This window comes from Hyla sarda, chromosome 9 (assembly GCF_029499605.1).
Source record: "Hyla sarda isolate aHylSar1 chromosome 9, aHylSar1.hap1, whole genome shotgun sequence".
In the NCBI taxonomy this organism is placed as follows: Eukaryota; Metazoa; Chordata; class Amphibia; order Anura; family Hylidae; genus Hyla; species Hyla sarda.
Window position 1 is genome coordinate 16,118,938 of NC_079197.1, and position 20,393 is coordinate 16,139,330.

The following is a 20,393-nucleotide window of genomic DNA, read 5'->3' on the forward strand; positions in this document are numbered from 1 at the left end:
CGGCCCCGTACAGGAGATGGGGCCCCAGCGTTCGGACCCCCTGCGATCAAACACTTATAAGTGTTTGTACCGCTGCAGATGTCCTTTAATTTATTTTAAAAAAATAAAAAATCCTGGATAACCCCTTTAAGATCATTTTTGCTAAACCAAAAGCCCAAAACATTGCGTAAAAAAATATGGTTGCCTTCTTTCAAAAACAGCACCGCACCTGGCTATTGGTAGGATTGCCACCTTTCTTGCAAAAAAAAATAAAAAATTATATACATATATACCGGCCATGCTAATTTGTTTTATTATACATGCGTAACATCACAGGATACACATATACGGGGGAAATTTTGTCCTATTCTGACCCCTATAACTTTTTTTTTATTTCTCCTTATACGGTCTGTATTAGAGCTCGTTTTTTGCGCCCCGATCTGTAGTTTTTAACAGTTTCATTTTTGTATTCATGTGACTTTTTGATCACTTTTTTGTTTTTTAATTACATTTTGGAGTTGCAGTAAGTTACTAACTTCAACTCCCAGCATGCCCCAATACAGCCTGTGGCTCAGTAGCTGCTCTAAATAAAAACTACAACTCCCAGCATGCCCTGATACAGCCTGTGGCTGAGCAGCTGCCCCAAACGAAAACTACAACTCCCAGCATGTTGGACTATATAGTAGTATAATAGTATAGGTCAGTGTTTCCCAACCAGAGGGTGCCTCCAGCTGTTGCAAAACTACAGCTCCCAGCATGTTGGATTATATAGTAGTATATAATATAGGTCAGTGTTTCCCAACCAGGGGTGCCTCCAGCTGTTGCAAAACTACAACTCCCAGCATGTTGGACTATATAGTAGTATAATAGTATATAGGTCAGTGTTTCCCAACCAGGGGTGCCTCCAGCTGTTGCAAAACTACAACTCCCAGCATGTTGGATTATATAGTAGTATATAATATAGGTCTGTGTTTCCCAACGAGCGGTGCCTCCAGCTGTTGAAAAACTATAACTCCCTGCATGTTGGACTATATAGTAGTATATAGTATAGGTTAGTGTTTATCAACAAGGGGGTGCCTCCAGCTGAGTCAAAACTACAACTCCCAGCATGTTGGACTATATAGTAGTATATAGGTGTTTTTTTTTATTGATAAATCTTGGCGCCGCCTGACGAAGCGCAAACGCGCCATACGGACGGTCGCCCACCGGCTGAGCCCACCCGCGTGTGTTCCATCTCACCACCTCCCTGCGATGTATTTCCAGCCATAATAAGCCATAAAGAATTTCTGCACAAACTATCTGGTGTCCGAGGTGCGTGATCCAAGACGCTTTACATCTTTGCTGAGGTTTGTAAATGACTTCTATTAAAAAAATATTAATCCTTCCAGTACTTATCAGTTGCAGTATACTACAGAGGAAGTTCATTTATTTTTGAATTTCCTTTCTGTCTGACCACAGTGCTCTCTGCTGACACCTCTGTCCATGTCAGGAACTGTCCGGAGCAGGATAGGTTTGCTATGGGGATTTGCTCCTGCTCTGGACAGTTCCTAAAATGGACAGAGGTGTCAGCAGAGAGCACTGTGGTCAGACAGAAAGGAAATTCAAAAATAAATGAACTTCCTGTGGATCATACAGCAGCTGAGAAGTACTGGAAGGATTAAGATTTTTTTTTTTAAGAGAAGTAATTTACAAATCTGTTTAATTTTCTGGCACCAGTTTATTAAATTTTTTTTTACCAGTGGAGTACCCCTTTAAACCACTGAAAACCCCAAAGATGAGGGGAAAGCATCAAAAGGAAAAAAATGGGAAGCGGGTTTTGCGTTTCATAAATCTCTATTTATTTGTGCATCATGCTGGGTTTAAAACTACACCCAAAAACACACAAACCAAAATGCTTTGTATATAGGGATTTCTATATATATCTAGTAGGAAAATATAGTGCACATATTCAGCCTAAGGTCAGTGTCAGATAAGCGTAACATGGATGTATAGATCCCTATGATGCTGTCAGTTCAGATTAGACTGGCGGTCGGGCCAAAATTGTTGTCTTTCATCAGTGATTCCAAACGAAGGTGCCTCCAGCTGTTGCAAAACTGCAACTCCCAGCATGCCCGGACAGCCAACGGCTGTCCGGGCATGCTGGGAGTTGTAGTTTTGCAATAGCTGGAGGCAGCCTGGTTGGGAAACACTGTCGTACACTGTACACTTATCTGAAACCAGCAATTTCAGTGCTAAATACAATGCCCTTTATGGAGACCGCGATATCCGCGTGGTCCTAGAAGCACCGGCTGATTCGGTAATCACGGGTCACCCTGGGATTCTTCAGCATGAACCCAGCCGTACCCATAGCAACCAATTACAGGGCAGCTCTTCTTTTCTTTAAAGCGGTATAGGATTATAAAAACAATCAAACACTGACTGGTTGCTATGGGCAACAGTTTAAATAAATGAGGCCAGACTAAAATTAAAGGGGTTATCCAGGAAAAAACTTTTATTATATTATATATTTTATTTTATTATATTATATATTTTATTATATTATATTATATATTTTATTATATTATATTATATATTTTATTATATTATATATTTTATTATATATATATATATATATATATATATCAATTAGCTCCAGAAAGTTAAACAGATTTGTAAATTACTTCTATTAAAAAAATCTTAATCCTTTCAGTACTTATGAGCTGCTGAAGTTGAGTTGTTGTTTTCTGTCTAAGTGCTCTCTGATGACACCTGTCTCGGGAACCGCCCAGTTTAGAAGCAAATCCCCATAGCAAACCTCTTCTACTCTGTGCAGTTCCTGAGACAAGCAGAGATGTCAGCAGAGAGCACTGTTACCAGACAGAAAACAACAACTCAACTTCAGCAGCTGATAATTATTGAAAGGATTAAGATTTTTTAAATAGAAGTAATGTACAAATCTGTTTAACTTTCTGGAGCCAGTTGATATATATATATATATATATATATATATATATATATATATATATATAAAAAGTTTTTTCCTAGAATACCCCTTTAAGGATCTGTCTAAATGAATTTTCCAACCGCACTTGGACATACTTGCCCCCAAAATGCCCATTTTTGTGAGGGGTTTGTTTATGCTCCACCCTTCCTGTCACAGATGGCGGGATAGTACCCCTAAAATTGGGACTGATGGCAGGTTTGAATAATATAAGCCTGGGCCGTAACTTGTCACTTGTGGACCTCAATGCCAAATGTGTAACAGGGCCCCATGTCTATCATGTGCCATTTATTAATACTGAGGTGATTTGGGGCCCTGTCACGACTGCTACCTCTGCAACCCCCTTTGGTTACGCCCCTGATACGAGCTATACGACTCAGTTCCCTGGCGAAAGAAAAAGTAGTAGAAACAGGGAAGCTTGTATGTGGTGAGCGAATGGGTGTGGGAACGGAGAACCCAGGCACGTTCTCAACTTAGAAGAAAAAGGAACCCAGATCTACACCCAAAAACCACAACTTTAGATTTACAATTCAAAGAGACTTTATGGTTCCTCTACAGCAGTGGTTTCCATACTGTGGGTGTCCGGAGGTTGCAAAACTACAACTCCCAACATGCCCGGACAGCCAACGGCTGTCCGGGCATGCTGGGAGTTGTAGTTTTGCAAGATCTGGGGGTCCACAGTCGTTGAATGGACACCAAGATGCTGCCAGAGGTATCTTTGGTCACCCAAAAAAACGGTCACCCATTCACCCACACTAAACCCAATACACCGGGCTATAGTGCGGGTGAATGGGAGACCGATGCGGGTCCCTGACTCATATACCTACCTGCAGTCCGGCGCCTGGTCCCTCTTAAGATCCTCTTTTGTCTTCGGTGAATTGTGCGCTGGAGGCGGGCCCCCCCCCCCCGTCTGGATTTGATTATTTATGGGCGCTGGTCACGTGAGCGCTCAGTAGGCACAGGTGCGTAGTCAGGGACCCCACATCGGTGTATGAGGCTTAGTGTGGGTGTACGGGTGACCGTATTCCTTTAAACCAAGTAAAATTTCTTTGATCATGGCTGACGGTTGTGGACCATGAAGTATCTAAGTGATGTCACACCCTCCTACCAAACTGGTAACTTCACGTCCACTGATGGAGAGCCCCTAGGACACAGAGGGACTCAACCTGACAGGGCCTAAGTACTGTACGGAACTATATCCCGTACTGGGACATCACATGTACATAAGTGCAATGCCAGTGACCTGCCATATTGTGACCAGGACCATGTGAAACCGTATATTAGGGTGCATTTACACTACGATTTATGTATATGGCAACTGTATACAGTTTTAAATTACACATAACCATATGTATTAAATAGAATTATACAGAACCGTATTTCTATAGACCGGCATTGAGAAACTGTTTAAAAAATAAATAAATAAATCTGGTTTTGTGCAGTTTGGCACGGTTGCGGTTCAGTCCATTTTAATTTTTTTTTACTGAAAAAAACAAACAAAACAAACAGGTCCTACCATTGTTTTGTCTACTGTGTCAAAACCATATATATTCCTCGTATATGTCTTTTTATAGTATTGTAGTCAATGAGAACAAAAATAGTTGGGTGGATTGGGTGGTCTTTCCATGAGACCCCCCATTGTGCAGGACATTGTATATGTTGATAGCACCTAAAGATATTTTGGCAGCAATAGCATTGTGATCATCATACAGCTAAGAGAGCATCCACACAACGGTTTGGGCACTGGGTTGGCATATGGTCTATCAGTATTAAAAGGGGAACTCCGGTACTTAAAGGGGTATTCCAGGCAAAACCTTTTTTTATATATATCAACTGGCTCCGGAAAGTTAAACAGATTTGTAAATTACTTCTATTAAAAAATCTTAATCCTTCCAATAGTTATCAGCTTCTGAAGTTTTCTGTCTAACTGCTCAATGATGATGTCACGTCCCGGGAGCTGTGCATGATGGGAGAATATCCCCATAGGAACTGCACAGCTCCCGGGACGCGAGTCATCAGAGAGCAGTTAGACAGAAAACAACAACTCAACTTCAGAAGCTAATAACTATTGGAAGGCTTAAGATTTTTTTATAGACGTAATTTACAAATCTGTTTAACTTTCCGGAGCCAGTTGATATATAAAAAAAAGTTTTGGCCTGGAATACCCCTTTAACTTCCTATCCGCTATACACAGGATAGGGCAAAAGTGTCTTATCGTAGGGGTAGGTGGTGCTGGGAATCCTCCTAACCTGTCACTAGGGCATTCATTTTTTAGCAATGCCCCCTAGAATATGGCTACTTGTGCCACCTCATATAAAAGGAGCATAGTCAGCTCTGCCAGTTGTGTCTGATCTAAAATTCCTCCGACCCCTTCGTCCTTTCTGTGTTTCTGGTGACCTACAGAAGAGCGGGCTCATGAAGGGACATAACAAGAATACGTATTGTTGGCAGAACAACATGTTTTCAACTGGGAACTTCTAGTTATTGGCAAAATCCTGTTATCCTGTTCACAATGAAAGCAAAGTGACTAATAGAGATAAACCTAATGATGTATAATCCAAGTAGGACAAGCAGTTTGCTCCAAAGTTATCTCCAGTAGGACCTCAAGGGCTCAGCTGTAGTGGGGCCATATTACCAGGGCCCATGCTCTGTTGGCCTAAAAGTGCCTCCTGCCCTTCAAAATGCATTACAGGGCGTAACAGGCAGATCAGTTCTACTCGTAATTTTGTCATGGATGTAAAGAATTCCTACTCTAAAGCTAGAATTATGGAACATGCTGATAGGGATCAATGTTTTCATGGCCATCTAGGTAAGACAGGCGGCGCATGTAACTGGTGTGACCGATCAGCGTCCCGTCTATGGCTAGCTGCGCCTTTCACCATACATCCAAGCGGTTGCTTTTCAGTTACATTATACATAGAACATATACAGTGGTCCCTCAAGTTACAATATTAATTGGTTCCAGGACGACCATTGTATGTTGAAACCATTGTATGTTGAGACCATAACTCTATGGAAACCTGGTAATTGGTTCTGAAGCCACCAAAATGTCATCCAAAAATAGGAAAAAGTGAGGATTAAAGAAAACTAAGTAGATAACTAATATAGATAAAGCAAATCCTTACATAGAAAAGTAATAAAGATCTGCTGGGAGCTGTAATCACTGTCTATTTCAGTGTTTCCCAACCAGGGTGCCTCCAGCTGTTGCAAAACTACAACTCCCAGCATGCCCGGACAGCCAAAGGCTGTCCGTGCATGCTGGGAGTTGTAATTTTGCAACAGCTGGAGGCAACCTCTTTGGGAAACACTGGTCTATGTAGAGGACAGGAGCTTCTTCAGGGTCCTGTACAGAACAAGTAATGTGAACAAGTAACATGGAGCCGCCCTCACCTGATGCCTAAAGGAGCAGCTAACCCTGGTACAGGTAAAGAGTACAGAACATGTAATACCTCCCTGTACTGTAGGGGGCGCTATCAGACACCAGTCAGTGCAAGCACTTCAGTAATACAGGTAAAGAGAACAGAACATGTAATACCTCCCTGTACTGTAGGGGGCGCTACCAGACACCAGTCAGTGCAAGCACTTCAGTAATACAGGTAAAGAGTACAGAACATGTAATACCTCCCTGTACTGTAGGGGGCGCTACCAGACAACAGTCAGTGCATGCACTTCAGTAATACAGGTAAAGAGTACAGAACATGTAATACCTCCCTGTACTGTAGGGGGCGCTACCAGACACCAGTCAGTGCATACACTTCAGTAATACAGGTAAAGAGTAGTACAGAACATGTAATACCTCGCTGTACTGTAGGGGGTGCTACCAGACACCAGTCACTGCATACACTTCAGTAATACAGGTAAAGAGTACAGAACATGTAATACCTCCCTGTACTGTAGGGGGCGCTACCAGACACCAGTCAGTGCATACACTTCAGTAATACAGGTAAAGAGTAGTACAGAACATGTAATACCTCCCTGTACTGTAGGGGGCGCTAACAGACACCAGTCAGTGCATACACTTCAGTAATACAGGTAAAGAGTAGTACAGAACATGTAATACCTCCCTGTACTGTAGGGGGCTCTACCAGACACCAGTCAGTGCATGCACTTCAGTAATACAGGTAAAGAGTACAGAACATGTAATACCTCCCTGTACTGTAGGGGGCGCTACCGGACACCAGTCAGTACATGCACTTTAGGAATACAGGTAAAGAGTAGTACAGAACATGTAATACCTCCCTGTACTGTAGGGGGCGCTACCAGACACCAGTCAGTGCATGCATTTCAGTAATACAGGGGTTTTACCAGTGAAATATCCATTCTGATTGGTCGGTTCTTCCAGCCATTGACACGTTTTGCAGATTCCATAGCATTGTATGTTGAGTCTGGTTTCAAGTTACAATGGTCCAGAAAAGACCATTGGATGTTGAAACTATTGTATGTTGAGGCCATTGTAAGTTGAGGGATCACTGTAAATGTAATAAAATTTACAGCGCGTAAAATAAATATTAAACATGTCACCATTTTTCTCACTAAATATATTTCTAAATGTTATATCCAAGAAGATAGAAAAGGAAAACACGGATCACTCACCACAATTCCAATGCTGTGTACTTCATTCAAAAGCATAGACGGTGGCTATACATGGATGGATGGTACGGCAGGGCAGTAGGTGTTGTGGAGCCCTGTCCGGATTTGGTGCCGTTTCACGCCCTCTGGGTACCGCCTGCCGCAGCAAGACCATCCCGCTTTGCGGCAGGCTCTGGTGAAAACCAGCGGCACCTTAGACTCCGCTCCCTGGTACGGTCCGAGTCATCTGCCACACAGGTCCAGCGGATCCACATCCACCGGTGTTCCTGTCTTCTGAAAGGTGAGTGTTACAGTTTCTTTGTATGTATGGATTAGGTTCACATCACGTTTTCTCCCATACGGGAGCGCATACGGCAAGGGGGGAGCTAAAACCTCGCGCTCCCGTATGCCTTTCTATGCGCTCCCGTATGTAATTCATTTCAATGAGCCGGCCGGAGTGAAACGTTCGGTCCGGTCGGCTCATTTTTGCGCCGTATGCTCTTTTACTACCGGACCTAAAACCGTGGTTGACCACAGTTTTAGGTCTGGGGAAAAAGCGCATACGGTGCAAAAATGAGCCGACCGGACTGAACGTTTCACTCCGCCCGGCTCATTGAAATGAATTACATACGGGAGCGCATAGAAAGGCATACGGGAGCGCGAGGTTTTAGCTCCCCCCTTGCCGTATGCGCTCCCGTATGGGAGAAAACGTGATGTCAACCAGCCCTTACTTGGGTTGTTACCGACATCTGGTGAACATTTCATGTCAATGGCACCTTTGGGATATATATTTAGTGAGAAAAACGGGAGCGTGTTCAATACTTCTTTCACCTGCTGTCTCTATGTCTGGAATGGTTGACCTTTTTTGCTGGTTGGGTGAACAATTGGCGTCAGTGGGGTAGAGGGGGCAACAGCTACGTCTGCAACGTGTACCATGTACCTGGATATATCAGCGAAGGCCCCGTCATGGAAACCCCCTAGAGATCTCCATATTTCCAAAATAAGATCAAAACAACACGCAGCGGAGGACATTACACACGTTACCCCAGGGGCTTTATGGACACGGAGGGTTTTGCTGATGGTTTCGTGAAAGAATTGATCAGACAAACCCAGACATCCGGCCCCGTCCATTACTTACATTCCACTAACATTCTGCCGAGCGCTGCAGAAAATACAGGTTTAAATATCGGTCCGGAGAAGGAAATCAATGCGTTCTACGAGGAAAGGAAATGTAGGGGGCCGGGCCGTACGAAAAGCTTTTTGGATATTTCTTGAGAATGTAATAAAATAACAAAAAAATAAAAAAGAAATAAACTAAAAAATAATTTAAAAAAAATCGATTTGCTGGTAAAACGTTTGCATTTATCCAGGATGTGGCTCTAGGTAGTAATGGACGTTTTGAAAAGGGACAACCCAACCGTGTAATTATAGGGCTATATGGCGCCATATGGCGTGTAATGGGGAGCATCCCATACACAGAGCGATGGCTCATACCAACTAACAGTAGATGCAGGGAGAATCCTGATCATACAAGGCTTTATGTTATGTCCTGTTTGGCGTATAAACTAAAAATAACGCTGTTCGGTATACGTTTTTTTTTTTTTTTGTTTTTTTTTTGCTGACTGTATAGGAAATGTAACAGGCTGCTGATTTCTGTACAGCAAAAAAATAAAAATAAAATAAAAATAATACATATTGCCATATAATAGCTTGTGCTATAATAGCCCACTCTTTTCTCACCCGTCAGACTCCATATACATATTTTTAACCAGGGTGCCTCCAGCTGCTGCAAAACTACAACTCCCAGCATGCCCGGACAGCCGTTGGCTGTCCGGGCATGCTGGGGGTTGTAGTTTTGCAGCAGCTGTAGGCACCCTGGTTCCGAAACACTGTCCTACTGCTTGTAAAAGGAAGGAATCTGAATTTTCTTTTATACATTAGACCAGTGTTTCCCAACCAGGGTGCCTCCTGCTGTTGCAAAACTACACCTCCGAGCATGACTTTGGCTGTCTGGGCAGGCTGGGAGTTGTAGTTTTGCAACAGCTGGAGGCACACTGGTTGTGAAACAATGCTATAGAGCAGTATTCCCCAACCTTTGGCTGTCTGGGCATGCTGGGAGTTGTAGTTTTGCAACAGCTGGAGGCACACTGGTTAGGAAACACTGCCCTACTGCTTGTAAAGGAAGGAATCTGAATTTTCTTTTATGCATTAGACCAGTGTTTCCCAACCAGGGTGCCTCCAGCTGTTGCAAAACTACAACTCCCAGCATGCCTTTGGATGCCTGGGCATGTTGAGAGTTTTAGTTTTGCAACAGCTGGAGGCACACTGGTTGTGAAACAATGCTATAGACTGTGCCAAACACAGGTAAAAGCTGCTCTATGTCCATTCAGCCATACAACATATCCCCAGTTGTAAAGTGAAATAAAGCAGTCATGCACAGTCAGCCAAAGGCATCCCGGGCTTGCTGGGAGTTGTAGTTTTGCAACCGCTGGAGGCTCCCTGGTTGGGAAACACTGCATTACACTATGTTTATTATATTCCAAACACAGGCAGAAGCCGCTCTATGTCCATTCAGCCACTATATACAACGGTCTTGCGCAGTCAGCGTTCTTGCAGATCCCCAAGGCTATATATATATATATATATATATATATATATGAGAACTGATTCTGAAATCCTGCGCTGTCCTCCCGTGGGTCTCATCTGGGCTGTGCCAAGCATGACTACCCAAATGGGCTTCCATGAGCCACCTGGGAATCGGTATTGGAAGTAATTTTCTCTGCCTCTGTGTGCACGATAAAATGAATACATACCCCCAGGCGGAGTCAGTATATATATATATATATATATATATATATATATATATATATATATATAGTCAGTAAATAGCCTTCTAGTCAGTGTCGACTTGGGCTGAGGGTTAATGGGGGAAGGCGAGGGAATCTAAAGTTGGCCATACAGTTTATATAGGACTGAATTCACCGAACATGTTTGTGTTCTGAAAGGGGAGAAACCCGCTGCCAGACACCTCTGGTTGCAGATTTGTTTCTTTAACAACAAAAAGATTGAGCATGTTGAAATTGAACTGTCCGATCCTTCTTTAAAATTTGCGGTGCCCCATTAAAGGGTTACTCCGCTGCTCAGCGTTTGGAACAAAATGTTCTGAATGCTTAGAGCCGGTGCGGGGAGCTCGTGACATCATAGCCCCTCCCCCCCTCACGCACCCCCCCCCCCCCTCAATGCAAGTCTATGGAACAATATTCATGTGCGTTTCCCATTGACGTCCATGTTAAAAAAAAACTTATGCGGTTGCAGTACAGTTTTTAAACCGGAGTCAAAACCGTGGTTGACCACAATTTTGTCTCCGGTTTAAAAACCATACTGCAATGGGAAACGTCAATGGGAAACGCACATTTCCATGCGGGAAACCGTATATGTTTTTTACTTTGCACATGAGCATTTACATCCTAAAGTTCCCACCCAACACCCCTCCCATTAAAAATGGACAACATTTTGTAAAACCTATGTTTTTTTTTTTTTATATAAACGGACGGAACTGTATGCACTTTTAAAAACAGTATACGGTTTACTTTTTCCCATACGGTTCCATCCGTTTTTTTTGCCATACGGTTTTCTTTTGAAAAACTGATTGAAAACAGTATGGCAAAAACGTGATGTGAACCCAGCCTAAGGGAGCAGCACCTCCTGCAGCAGCCGAACCAGTTGTCAGGAATTCGAGCAGTGTGATGAATAAACAGCAAAAACGGGAACCTTACTTGGCTCCAGTTTGCGATTCCGGTGTATGGTTTAAAACATAGACTGTTTATTCAGGTAATACTCATACAATGCAACGCGTTTCTTGCCCGGACGGGGCACTTCATCAGGTGCAGTCTGAGGAAGCGCCCAGTCCGGGCAAGAAACGCCTCATGGAGTCAGACTTGTGCTGTGAGTCTGGAACCCTCTATGAAGATCATCTATAGTAAATAAAAAGACACAAAATAGGTGCACACCTAGGGAAGCCAGTGGGAACTGAGACAGAGTAAAAAATGTCCGCTGACCAGATGGCGGTGTATTCATCACACTCCGTTTAAGTTCTACGAAGATCATGACCCTGAAACTTCTCTAAGCAATTTCTATACTAAGGCAGAAGTGTCGCTGAGCGGTAAATATGAAAGGGGCTTTTTATGACCAAAAACCTGATCACGTGTCACACTGACCGGCCCGCACCTCTTCTACCATTGATAACACAGGTGTCGCCTTTTGTGGCCCCTTCAGACACTAAGGACCAGTTAAGAATGCCACCTCTGCTATAGCAAGAAATACAGTAAAGTGAGGTTTCCAGCTTAAAGGGGTACTCCGGTGGAAAACTTTTTATTTTTTTATTTTTTATGAACTGGTGCCAGAAAGTTAAACAGATTTGTGAATGACTTCTATAAAAAAAAAAATCTTAATCCTTCCAGTACTTTTTAGCAGCTGTATGCTACAGAGGATATTCTTTTCTTTTTTAATTTCTTTTTTGTCTTGTCCACAGTGCTCTCTGCTGACACCTCTGTCTGTGTCAGGAACTGTCAAGAGCAGCATAGGTTTGCTATGGGGATTTTCTCCTGCTCTGGACAATTCCTGATACAGGCATCAGGTGTCAGCAGAGAGCACTGTGGACAAGACAAAAATGAAATTAAAAAAGAAAAGAATTTCCTCTGCAGTATACAGCCGCTAATAAGTACAGGAAGGATTAAGATTTTTTTTAATAGAAGTAATTTACAAATCTGTTTAACTTTCTGGCACCAGTTGATTTAAAAAAATGTTTTCCACCGGAGTACCCCTTTAAGACGCACTATTTACACACACACACATTCCTCCTCTTACAAAAACCCCTTTAAGATACATTCACACGTACAGTAACCTGCGCATATTTGAAGCTGTGTTCAGTCATTTATTTTACATTGAAATCTGCAGCTTCAAATATGTGCAGGATACTGTACGTGTGAACAGACCCTTAATGATATAATTCTTGGTAGATATTTGGATGGAGATAATCAGCTGCCAGACACGTGATGCCACTTATCACAACCTGGTCAAATCCAGACCTGTACCATCCTTGTAACCAAACATGATATTGTTGACCTGAATACCAATGCATACACTGTACGGCTCTACGCACATATCTCTTTAGGGTGAATTCACACACAGCAGATTAGTTCCAGAAAATTCAGCAGCTTTCATATTCATCAAAAAAATTTCCATTCAGTTGAATGTAACTGTTTTTGAGTTGCAGAAATGTTCTGCAGCATGTGAACGCACCCTAAGGCTATGTTCACACCTCGGAATTTCCATGCAGAATTCCAATGAATTCCAATGCAGCAGCAGAGTCCCATTGTATTCAATTGGATTCTGCTGCACTGTGTACACCTCGGAAACATCTGGCGCGGAAAGTCTGATTCCAGTGTCTGCAGAAAGAATGAAAACATCTATTCTTTCTGTGTAATCCGCCTGGAATGCATTGCAGTCTATAAAACAGCGCATTCCTGTGCCGTCCTAGTGCATGCATATTATGCCGATGCCTGCAGTCTGTGGAATATCCGCACAGAGATTTTCCATACGGACATTCTGGCGCGTGAACGTAACCTTAGGCTGAAAATTCTGCAGACAGCGGGCACCGGCAGTACTTGCTGCCGCTAGGACTGCACAGAAATGCGCCATCTCCATAGACGTCAATCGCCAAGAGGATTCCGCAGGAAGCATTTGGAAGTAGTGCAGTGACTTTTTCCTAGAGAACTGGACATCCCTCTTAGGCCATGTTCACAGGGCGTGATTAGTGCGGAATGTTCACATGGAAAACATGTGTGGACATTCCGTACATCTAAAAAAGTGGATCCGCTGGTGTTCACCAGAGCCCGCCGCAAAGCGGGATGGACTTGCTGCAGCAGGCGGCACCCAGGTCGCTACCCCTGATACGACTCGTCCACACAGGCTGCCGAGGTGAAACATGGTGCCGGAAGGATGAGACAACTCGTAGTCAGGACAGGCAGGAGGTCAGGGCTGGCGGCACTGTAGCAAGGTCAGGTCACGTAGCAAAAGGTCAGAAGGCAGGCGGCACAGGTGCAAGGTCAGGATACGTAGCAATGGGGTCAGATACACGGCAAGGCAAGACACAAGTGAACGCTTTCTCTAAGGCAATGATAGCACAAAAATCCGGCAAGGCAATAGAGGAAGTGCTGACACTTGTAATATCACTAATTAGCAAGAACTAATTAAGGGCCTGCCGGCCCTTTAAATTTCTGAGAACCGGCACGCGCGTGCCCTAGGAAGCGGCCAAGCACGTGCCAGCAGACAGACGGAGCAGGAGTGTGGAAAGGTAAGTTACGGGTCGGCAGACGCCTGCGACCGCATCATGACATGCGGACAGCAGCACCGAGGGACAGAACAGGGGTGCACTCACGGCCAGCATGTCTGGCCGCAGCATAACCCCTAACAGACGGCAATGCATTTCCGAGCAAAATCTGCAAAAGAAGTAGACAAAAGCAGTCTGCAGAATTTCTGCCCGTGAGAACATAGCCTTAGGCTGTGTTTAAATGTGGGAATGTCTGCAGAAATTCTTGGGATTCTGCTGCGCTGTGAAATTCCACCGTGTGCACAGCGCAGCAGAATCCCATTGATCCCTGTGGAATTCCGCACGGACATTCCGCCTTGTGAACATCGCCTTAGCGTTGCAGAAATGTCTGCGACTCAACCCTACGTGGGAACAGGGTTGTTTCCGCAGTATGTGCGTTGATTTTTTACGAACAGCTGCAAAACTTTTCGGAACAAAATTTGCCGCGTATGAACGTACCCACGAAAGGTTTATCCAGTTTGTAAACCAGTCACCCTGAACTGATATAGGTGACCGTAGAGTTACCACTCAGGACTCTGGAAAAGCTCAACTAAAGAAACAAATAGATCTATGAAAAAGAAATTCTACACAAGTGAAAATCAAAAATTTTCAGTGGAATTTCCGCAGCCGATGTTTCTGCTGCAAAAATTCTGATTCCAGCGCCTGCGCTGGAATCAGAATTTTTGCTGCAGAAACATCGGCTGTGGAAATTCCGCCGCGTGCACAGCGCAGCGGAATCCCAATAATTTCTGCAGACATTCCCACATGTAAGTATAGTCTCATACTTACTGAATTTTTTGGGGTTCGGTTTCTTTGCGGCGTCACTCATTTTGGCCCGATTTTGCTGAGACGAAGATGCTGAAAGTTTCCGATATCCGTTCCACTAGTTGCACGCGGCTCTCGCCATGCGGGGCCCCATCTGTAGTCAGTCACTACACATCTCTCTCCGCTTCACGACTATCAGACCTGTTTGCTCTGTGGTTTTCTGAAGAGCCTTTTGAACCACAAGATGGGGAGTGATGTAGGGAGGAGGACGGTTCGGAGAAAGATGTGTATCTGGTGTTAAGAGCCTTTGATCATGTAAATGGCCGCCTCCTCCTTGTTGGTGGTGTTGAAGACAATGTGATCTCCGGCCCATAGTGTTGTGAGGTAAATGTGCACACTTACTGTCATTTGTATCGTGTCACAGAACGGTGAAGATCTTCACTTCCGCTTTTTTGGTGGTTTCCTGTGAGAAGTTGAAGCGGCGCATATATAAAAGCCTCAGCCAGATCAAAAAATAGCAGAGCGAAGTCTGTGGAGCCTCCAGCGCCAAACATGTCACGGAGGACGCGTACTGAAACTAAGGCTGCATTCACATCTCGTTTTTGCAATACGGGTCCCGTATCCCGCTTCTGTACAAAAAACGTATCCAAACCGGACTGAAACGTATGCAACCGTATATGCCTCCTCACGTTTTTAAACCGTATACGGTTTGAAAACGGATGTCCTTTTGCTTACATTTTAACACGTTTTCCTTGAGAAAAAAAACGGATACAGTTTTATGTTTGTCAACATTTTAAATAAAGTTCTTCTTTTTTTATTGAATTTCCCCAAAAAATTCCAAAAAAGAATTTCTGCCTGCAATTTCAAAGCGGAATTTCCGTAGTGTGAACCTAGCCTAAAGGTCTATTCACACACTGAATTTAGCCTCAAATTAAAGCCCATAGACTTCTACTGGATTCCGCACTCCCATTCACACTTCTGAATTTTCTCTTGAACACATGTACTTTCTTCTCTCTCCTTAGTGGCACCATTTATGGCGCTGTGTGTGTGAATGTACCATAGAGATCCATCGTTCAGGGATTAATTAAAATGGCGGCCAGAGGTCTCCTGCGTGCCAGACTGCACGAGCAGAGCGCAGATATCACCGATCTATGCTGTGGCACTGCATCGTAGAGGGGTACTCCGGCCCTAATACATCTGATCCCCTATCCAAAGGATAGGGGATAAGATGTCTGATCGCGGGGGGTCCCGCTCAGGGGTCAAGTCTTTTGAAAAAAAATTTGGGAACTCACCCAATATTTCCACTTAAGGGGTGGTTCTTCAGGATTCCAGCTAATGGGAACTGTGTTCCTGCTGTGGAAAAAGTGCAGGAACTCCGTTTCCACACGTTCCTGCAGGACTTGAGCCCTGGTCCCGCCGCTGGGGACCCCCGTAATCTGTCATTCAGCATCCACCTTTGCAAGCTCTCCGCAGCGCTGGAGGCTCCGAGTGTGCAGCGTGACGACCACGGGGCCGGAGTATCGTGACGTCACGACTCTGCCCCAGTCACGCCCGTGACGCCCCCTCACATTGACTTGCATTGAGGTGGGCTGGGCATGACGTCATACTGGGGGGGGGGGGGGGGGGGCGGAGTCGTGATGTCACGATACTCCGGCCCCGTGGTCGTTACACTGCACACTCGGAGCATCCAGCGCTGCGGACAGAGCTTGCAAAAGTGGGTGCTGAATGACAGATTGTGGGGATCCCTAGTGGCGGGCCCCCCACGATCAGACATCTTATCCCTTATCCTTTGGATAGGGGATAGGATGTATTATGGGCGGAGTACCCCTTTAAGAGACAAGTATCATGTAAAAAAACGTATCCCCAATCCAAAGGATAAGGGATAAGTTTTAGATCGCAGGGGGTCCAAGCGCTGGGACCCCCTGTGATCACCTGTTTATAGCCCCGACTCTGATTATAGCCCCTGAAGCGGGGGCCGCTATTCCCCCTCTATATAGTACTATGGGAGAGCTGAAAATTGCACACCGGCTCTCCCATAGACCTATAAGGAGGGGGAGTGGCGACCCCCCGCTTCAGGCGGGGGGTCGTGATGCGCCACTGTAAAGGAGAGCCGAGGCTCTAAACAGGAGATTGCAGCGGGCCCCAGCATTCGGACCCCCCCCGATCTAAAATTATCCCCTATCCTTCGGATAGGGGATACGTTTTTTCACATGGTACTTGACCTTACATTTTCTTATAGCGCCCTCAGTGCCAGTCATTGTCAATGGGCAGCAAAATCTGCAGCAGAAATTACGCAGGTGTGAACGTACCCTTTAGGGTCAGACATGCCGTATTTTCCTGTGGATTTTCTTGTGCATATTTTCCTACCAATTACACAGCAGCAAATATGCAGAAAAATATTGCACACGCTACCCTGAGGCCATGTTCACACGATGGAATTCCACACAGATTCCACAGCAGCAGAGACCCATTGATTTCAATGGGATTCTGCTGTGCTGTTAACATAGCAGAATTTATGCGCCTGAAACATCCATGCGGATATTCCCGTGTGAACATAGCATAAGGCTCGGAAATGCGGCGTCTCATAGGCTGCTTTCACACTATAAAGTTCTTCCGCTTAAAGATCCGTTATGAAATTCAGTTATAAAGTCTTTTATAACGGATCCTTAAACTTCCGTTAATAAATCCCATTAAAGTCTATGGGATTTTTTAATCTTCCATTTGTACCTTTTTTGTTCATTTAAACTAATGTCCGTTAGTTATAACGGAAGTATAGAACGGACATGCAGTATTTTTTTCCCGTTTGTAATTAAGGGATCATTGAACGTCCGTTAATTATTAACATTGAAGCCTATGGCGTAACGGACGTAACAAAATACACCCGTTATTGTCCGTTAATTTAACGTCCGTTAGTGCTACTGAGCATGCTCAGAAGAGACTTCACACTCCTGAAGTCACATGGGAAAGTTGAGTAGTGCATTTCTCATTTCAGATCCATGTATCCTGTGGATTACTTTAGATCCGGAGGACTACGGTGACCAGTGTTATTTTTGTTTAATGTTAATAAAATAATTAACCAGGACTTTTGGGGGAGTGTTTTTTTGGAATACATTTTTTTTTTAATGTTTTTTTTTTATTTAAAGGACAACTGTAGTGGTACCGTTTTACATATGCCCGTGCCTCAAAAATAAACAAAATAAACCCATACATACCTTCCTACGAGCCCCCGTTGGTCTGGCACAGGCCTCACGGTCCGGAAGTGCTGACGTCATTCCACTTCCTGGGGACGGGGACGCTGCAGAGCCATCGGCGTATCACCGGCCGTAGCGATGTCCCGCCCCGGCTGGTGATAGGCTGAGCCCACTGTCATGTAAGAAGCTCTGGAAGGTGAAAAGTGAAAAAACGTCTACGTGAGCAAGATGTCAAGATGAGCGGTGGAATGTAAGCAAAAATAAAGTCATAAAAAAGTCGCAAATAAGATGAGTTGCGCCAAATATACAGGAAAATAAGCTCTACAAACTTTTATAACTCTGGGCCTATATTTTCTGCGGACACCGCAATTTAAGATGTTTTAAATTCCGCATGGAAATTCCATCCTGTGAACCTAGCCTCAGGGCCGGCTCTGCCTATAGGCAAAATAGGCAGCTGCCTAGAGCGCCCTTCTGATGGGGGGCGCCGCTCTGCCTACCACAAGAAAGTTAGACAACCAGCATCCGAACCACTTGCTCAGCCAGCAGCCTGAGGAGGAGGTTTGTTACAGTGTGTCACCCCAGTAATAAGGAAATTACATGAGGAGGAGGTTTGTTACAGTGTGTCACCCCAGTAGTAAGAAGATTACATGAGGAGGGGGTTTGTTACAGTGTGTCATCCCAGTAGTAAGGAGATTACATGAGGAGGAGGTTTGTTACAGTGTGTCATCCCAGTAGTAAGGAGATTACATGAGGAGGAGGTTTGTTACAGTGTGTCACCCCAGTAGTATGGTGATTACATGAGGAAGAGGTGTGTTACAGTGTGTCACCCCAGTAATAAGGAAATTACATGAGGAGGAGGTTTGTTACAGTGTGTCACCCCAGTAGTAAGGAAATTACATGAGGAGGGGGTTTGTTACAGTGTGTCATCCCAGTAGTAAGGAGATTACATGAGGAGGAGGTTTGTTACAGTGTGTCACCCCAGTAGTAAGGAGATTACATGAAGAGGGGGTTTGTTACAGTGTGTCATCCCAGTAGTAAGGAGATTACATGAGGAGGAGGTTTGTTACAGTGTGTCACCCCAGTAGTAAGGAGATTACATGAGGAAGAGGTTTGTTACAGTGTGTCACCCCAGTAGTAAGGACATTACATGAGGAGGTTTGTTACAGTGTGTCACCCCAGTAGTAAGGAGATTACATGAGGAAGAGGTTTGTTAGTGTGTCACCCCAGTAGTAAGGAGATTACATGAGGAGGAGGTTTGTTACAGTGTGTCACCCCAGTAGTAAGGAGATTACATGAGGAGGTTTGTTACAGTGTGTCAACCCAGTAGTAAGGAGATTACATGAGGAGGAGGTTTGTTACAGTGTGTTACTCCAGTAGTAAGGAGATTACATGAGGAGGGGGTTTGTTACAGTGTGTCACCCTAGTAGTAAGGAGATTACATGAGGAGGAGGTTTGTTACAGTGTGTCACCCTAGTAGTAAGGAGATTACATGAGGAGGAGGTTTGTTACAGTGTGTCACCCCAGTAGTAAGGAGATTACATGAGGAGGGGGTTTGTTACAGTGTGTCACCCCAGTAGTAAGAAGATTACATGAGGAGGAGGTTTGTTACAGTGTGTCACCCCAGTAGTAAGATTACATGAGGAGGGGGTTTGTTACAGTGTGTCACCCCAGTAGTAAGATTACATGAGGAGGGGGTTTGTTACAGTGTGTCATCCCAGTAGTAAGGAGATTACATGAGGAGGAGGTTTGTTACAGTGTGTCACCCCAGTAGTAAGGAGATTACATGAGGAAGAGGTTTGTTACAGTGTGTCACCCCAGTAGTAAGGACATTACATGAGGAGGTTTGTTACAGTGTGTCACCCCAGTAGTAAGGAGATTACATGAGGAAGAGGTTTGTTAGTGTGTCACCCCAGTAGTAAGGAGATTACATGAGGAGGAGGTTTGTTACAGTGTGTCACCCCAGTAGTAAGGAGATTACATGAGGAGGTTTGTTACAGTGTGTCAACCCAGTAGTAAGGAGATTACATGAGGAGGAGGTTTGTTACAGTGTGTTACTCCAGTAGTAAGGAGATTACATGAGGAGGGGGTTTGTTACAGTGTGTCACCCTAGTAGTAAGGAGATTACATGAGGAGGTTTGTTACAGTGTGTCACCCTAGTAGTAAGGAGATTACATGAGGAGGAGGTTTGTTACAGTGTGTCACCCCAGTAGTAAGGAGATTACATGAGGAGGGGGTTTGTTACAGTGTGTCACCCCAGTAGTAAGAAGATTACATGAGGAGGAGGTTTGTTACAGTGTGTCACCCCAGTAGTAAGATTACATGAGGAGGGGGTTTGTTACAGTGTGTCACCCCAGTAGTAAGATTACATGAGGAGGGGGTTTGTTACAGTGTGTCACCCCAGTAGTAAGGAGATTACATGAGGAGGAGGTTTGTTACAGTGTGTCACCCCAGTAGTAAGGTAGGGCGGAGACAATGGGCGGAGCCAAGAGGGCGGTAAATTATCTTTTGCCCAGGGTGACAAACATGCTTGCACCAGCCC

At 44.5% G+C, this 20,393-nt stretch overlaps 1 protein-coding gene across 1 annotated transcript in view; it reads right to left on the reverse strand.

Moving 5' to 3' along the window:
* SH2D3C (SH2 domain containing 3C) overlaps positions 1-20,393 on the reverse strand; it is an 87,040-nt gene that overhangs the window by 65,989 nt on the left and 658 nt on the right. The window lies entirely within an intron of this gene.